The sequence below is a fragment of the Rutidosis leptorrhynchoides genome, chromosome 1, assembly GCF_046630445.1.
Source record: "Rutidosis leptorrhynchoides isolate AG116_Rl617_1_P2 chromosome 1, CSIRO_AGI_Rlap_v1, whole genome shotgun sequence".
In the NCBI taxonomy this organism is placed as follows: Eukaryota; Viridiplantae; Streptophyta; class Magnoliopsida; order Asterales; family Asteraceae; genus Rutidosis; species Rutidosis leptorrhynchoides.
Genome location: NC_092333.1, coordinates 68,881,542 through 68,887,541, shown reverse-complemented (window position 1 = coordinate 68,887,541; position 6,000 = coordinate 68,881,542).

Genomic DNA, 6,000 nt, shown 5'->3' with positions numbered 1-6,000 from the left:
TACATCATTGCATATTTGTAATATGAATTAACTGAGTAGTTAAGATTCACACATAATAGCTTAGTACGGGAAGATATATTATGGTTTAAAAATTTATACATATAAAATATACATATAAATCTTTCGATTGGAAATGAGTTAATACTTCATAACTCGTTGATACAATATATTTGTTGTTGATTCGTAATGATGTCCACAATGATTCTTGAACTGACAGAGTTTGTGATGTTACAGGTGCTGTTGATTATGACGATACTGACGGCACTGACTGTGTTGATGATGCTACGGTCCTGTTGATGCTGTTGGTAAAACAAATCTAGCTTGTAAATCGTACACCATTTTCGATCAAAGTTTCTACTCTACCATCTCCGTTCACTCATCCGATTTACGGTCAGAATTAAATAATCTCTAAGATTTTGGAGATTACATAACTGCCGCAGAGATATCTCTTCAATGAAGTTTATGAATTAATACTTCATCGTTTGTTGTTGTTGATATTCCTGGATATTTACAGGGGGTATGACGTTGATGTTTGAGATACAGATTGTGATGTTGCGGTGTGGGATGTGGATGTTGTTATTGGTGGTGGTGATGGTACTGTTGGTGTTGCTGATGGTGGTACTGTTTATGCTGCTGGTGCTGCTGCTGGTGTTTGTAACCTTTGCACCATATTCTCCAAAGCCACTACCCGAGCGCGAAGCTCGTTCACTTCTTCTATTACACCGGGGTGATTGTCGGTTCGGACGAGCGGATAAATAAAATCTAGAATTTGGTGTAGTATGTAATCGTGATGAGATACTCTAGAAATAAGAGAGAAAATGGTGTTTCGGATAGGTTCGCCGGTAAGTGCTTCAGGTTCTTCGCCAAGAGGGCAATGTGGTGGATGGAAGGGATCACCTTCTTCTTGTCTCCAATGATTAAGGAGGCTACGAACCCATCCTCAATTCATCCAGAATAGATGATGACTAATTGGTTGATCCATTCCGGTCACACTGCTTTCGGAACTTGAGTGGGATTCCATTTCGGAATCCGAGGGACTTGAACTAATGACGAATTCCATTTCGTACGATTGAATAAAGAATTTTTCGATATGAAATGATTTTCCGGCTATCGGGTGGTATTCTAATTATATAGAGCAAAAGGTTTCGTAGATTACGGAGGAATTTACGGAATATGTCAGACAAAGTTTACAGTAACAGATACGCTAAGATATGAATTAGCAGATACGCTAAGATATGAATTTTGTCTATACACTATTCATGCAATCAATGCAATAAGATGTGTCTATACTAAGAATGATAAGCAGGTAATTTTCGACAAGAATGATGAGCAAAACTTTTGAAATGCAGACACGGTCGAAGTCCAGACTCACTAATGCATCCTAACGACTATCAGTTAGACACACTAATGCAGACCTGGTTCGCTAAGACCACCGCTCTGATACCAACTGAAAGGACCCGTTCATATACATTATAAACGATTCACAATAGTTGATTACATCGCGAGGTATTTGACCTCTATATGATACATTTTACAAACATTGCATTCGTTTTTAAAAGACAAACTTTCTTTACAACGAAAGTTGACGGCATGCACACCATTTCATAATACATCCAACTATAATTGGCTTAATAATAATCTTGATGAACTCAATAACTCGAATGCAACGTCTTTCAAAATATGCCATGAATGACTCCAAGTAATATCCTTAAAATGAGCTAATGCACAGCGGAAGATTTCTTTAATACCTGAGAATAAACATGCTTTAAAGTGTCAACCAAAAGGTTGGTGAGTTCATAGGTTTATCATAACAATCATTTCAATATATTAATAGACCACACGATTTCCGTTTATAAATATATGTACACTCGCAAGTGTATAAAAGTATTCTATAAGTTGTAGGCACCCGGTAACAAGCCTTAACGTTCATGTTTTACCCTCTGAAGTACACCAGATCAGGTATGTTTAAAATAACCTCGAAGTACTAAAGCATCCCATAGTCAGGATGGGGTTTGTCAGGCCCAATAGATCTATCTTTAGGATTCGCGCCTACCGTACATAGACAAGTAGTTTAATGTTACCAAGCTAAGGGTATATTTCTGGTTTAAACCCACGTAGAATTAGTTTTAGTACTTGTGCCTATTTCGTAAAACATTTATAAAAACAGCGCATGTATTCTCAGTCCCAAAAATATATATAAAAGGGAGCAAATGAAACTCACAATACTGTATTTCGTAGTAAAAATACATATAACGTCATTTAACAAGTGCAAGGTTGGCCTCGGATTCACGAACGTATCAATATTGAGATTCAATATTGCAGGAAAGTATGTAGACGCAACGGAGATGATAAACACTAGATTGACCTCACGAGCATACCCATGAACCATACCCATCACCTCCATAGCTATAACCCATAATTTCCTTAGCTTCGACTCATTCAAAAAAACTATTTTGAAATCACTCGGACAGCACTCCGTCGTAATATTTTATGTATACTAATAATATCTTGAAATAATACAGAGCAAATATATATATAAAGTTAAAGTAAAGTAAAAGTAAAAGTAAAGTAAAGGTATAGTTAAAGTATAGTAAAAGTATAAAAACTATGTATGTATAATACGCGTATAAATATATATAATATTAATTTAAATCGTTATATATATTTAATGAAATAAAATATAAATATCGTTATATTTATTATACTGGTTAAGTAATGAGTTGTCAAAAGTGATTCTAGATATTTATAAAAGTTATATACGTTTTAATAATAAAGTTCTTTTTAAACTGAAAACGTCTTTATACGTCTGAAAATAGATTAATAGAATATTATGGAAACCAATTCTCCACTAACTTTTGTCTAACTTTCGTAAATGACACTTTTTGTTTTTATTTATAAATAGCTTTACAAATTATTCTGAATATCGTTAAGAGGAATAGATTTTCTCAAATCATAGTGGACCTCTCAACAGAGACTTGTAATCATAATTCAATGTTTCTGATAATTCAATCATTTAATATATATATTTTTTAATTACGTGGAAAATCATATTGAAACAAATACGTTCGTGTAAAATATTATACGTTTAATACTTTATTAATATTCTCAAGTTATAATATATATATATACATAACATATCTATTTATATATAACGGTTCGTGAATCGTTGGAATTTGGTCGAGGTTATAATGAATGTATGAACACAGTTTAAAATTCTTGAGATTTAACTTAACAAACTTTGCTTATCGTGTCGGAATAATATAAAGATTAAAGTTTAAATTTGGTCGAAAATTTCCGGGTCGTCACATTCGACGATATACTTCACACTTTATTTTCTTCTGTAATTTAAATTTAAATTTATAATTATAATTATAATTTTAATTTAAGTTAATATTAATAAAGTATATTCGAGGGTGTTTTAATTCGGGTTTCAAACCGCTTTAAGCTAAGGAAATATTGGGTATTGTTTGGGGTATTGTTCTTGAATCCAAGGTCAACCATACAGTCGTCTACCATCATTATGTCTACGCAATTTGCCTACAATATTGAGTCTCAATATTGAACCGTGAGTTTATAGTCTCCCTTTTTAAATACTTTAGATATTTTTGGACTGAGAATACATGCAATTTATTTTAAACGCAATAAGACACAAGTACATACTAAATTCTACACTGAGTTAAACCGAAAATCCCTTAGCTTTGGTAACTAGTAGCTGCCAGTACATAGGATATAGACTGGTGGGCGCGAATAATTGTATATGGATCCAAAGGGCTTGACATCCCAGTCCAAGCTAGAGCGCTAGCCTTTTAACGGACGTATGTTATTTGAGTTTATGGCACGTTGGTTTACGTGTATTAAAACGAATGGGGTAATTATCATTATAGCGTTAAGTTTAGTTACCAGGGTGCTCTGTTACATAGAATCTATTGAAAAAGTTTTGATGAAATCTTGTGGACTATCTTTATATACTTGTGACTCGAGCAATTAAACCTATAACTCACCAACATTCGTGTTGACTTTTTAGCATGTTTTATTCTCAGGTCCTTAGAATGCTTCCGCTGTGATGTGCTTGTTGCCTGCATGGAGTCTCTCATGCTTTGTACAAAGTTTATTGCATTCAAAATAAAACCGCGTTGTGTAATAAATAATTGGACTGTGATGTCAACCTGTAAATTAAAGACTTATGTGTTTTGGGGTTTTTGCTTATACCTAAGCACTCGCCCATATGTTTATAACTTTCTATGTTTAGAAAGTCACTTATTTTAATGAATGCAATATTTTATCAAAACATATCATATAGAGGTCAAAACCTCACTATAGAATCAATGATTAACGTGCCGCGTCAATAGCGATTTTGACGGGTCGTTACACAAAACTTGTTGTTTTTGACCTTGAACATGTTGTTTATGACCCAAAGTTGATGTTTTTGACCTTGAACATGCTATTTATGACCCAAAATTGTTTTTGTTGACCCAAAACTTATTGTTTACCTAGAACATGCTGTTTATGACCCAAACCCAAACCTGTTGACCTAAAACTTGCTGTTTTAGATTCAAAGCTTGTGGTTTTTTTATATAACTTCTTTTTTTATTTGTAAGTCTGTAACTTATTGTTTTTGTCCCATAAGATTCTGTTTTGTAACCTAAGTTGCTCTTTTTACTTAGTTTGCTACTTTTTTCTTTTATAAGCAGTCAATGTCTCGACTTAGTTTAACAAGCTACCGATGTAGTCATATGAAATATCAAATAGTTATCGCATTTTGGAACCAATTAATGACCATAGTTATTTAGTTTTTAACACAATTTTCACTTTATTAGTCAAACACAATAGTGATAAACCACGCATCCAAATCATTTCAGTACACTTTAACCAATCCACAAATGTGCGTCGGTATGCTTTGCAGAGTGACACGCTATGGATATTAAACCTTAGGATGAACCGCATGTGTTTTGTAAAGTTGTGTGACATACTAGAAAATATAAGTGGATTAAAATCAAGTAGACATATGAGTATTTATGAACAAGTTGTTATTTTTCTTAACATGATGGCCCATAATATTACGAATCAGTGGGTATAATTTTTTTAGTTCGGGAGAAACAATTTTCAGCTGATTAGTCTACTAATTGTTTCTTCCGAACGATAAAATTTACAATCTACACCCCGATTCTTAATATTATGGGCTATCATGTTAAGAAAAATAGCAAATTGTTCACAAATACTCATATGTGTACTTGATTTTAATCCACTTATATTTTATAGCATGTCACACAATTTTAAAAACACATGCGACTCATCTTAAGGTTTGATATGCATAGTGTGTCACTCTGCAAAACATACCTACGCTCATTTATAAATCGGTTAAAGTGTTCTGAAAGGATTTAGAAACGTGATTTACCCTGTTGTGTTTGACTAATAACGTGCAAATTTTGTTAAAAACCCAAACAACTATGGTCATTAAGTGGTTCCAAAATACGACAACTATTTGATCTCTCATTTGCCTACGTCGGTAGCTTGTTAAACTAAGTCGAGGCATTGCTTATTTATAGAACAAAAAAGTAGCAAACTAAGTAAAAACAACAACTTAGATTAAAAAGCCGAATCTTATGGAACAAAAATAATAAGTTACAGATCAAAACATCAAATTATAGACCAAAAACAGCAAACTTTGGGTCAAAAACATCATGTTTTGAGTCAACAACAGCAAGTTTGGGTCATAAACAACATGTTCAAGGTCAAAAAGAACAAATTCCGGGTCAACAACAACAATTTTGGGTCATGAACCACATGTTCAAGGTCAAAAACAGCAAGATTTGGTCATAAACAACATGTTCAAGGTCAACAACAGCAAGTTTTAGGTCAACAACAACAATTTTGGATCATAAACAACATGTTCAAGGTCAAAAACAGCAAGTCTTGGGTCAACAACATCAAGTTTGGGTCATAAAAAGCATGTTCAAGGACAAAAACAGTAAGTTCTGGGTTGACAACAACAAGCTTTGG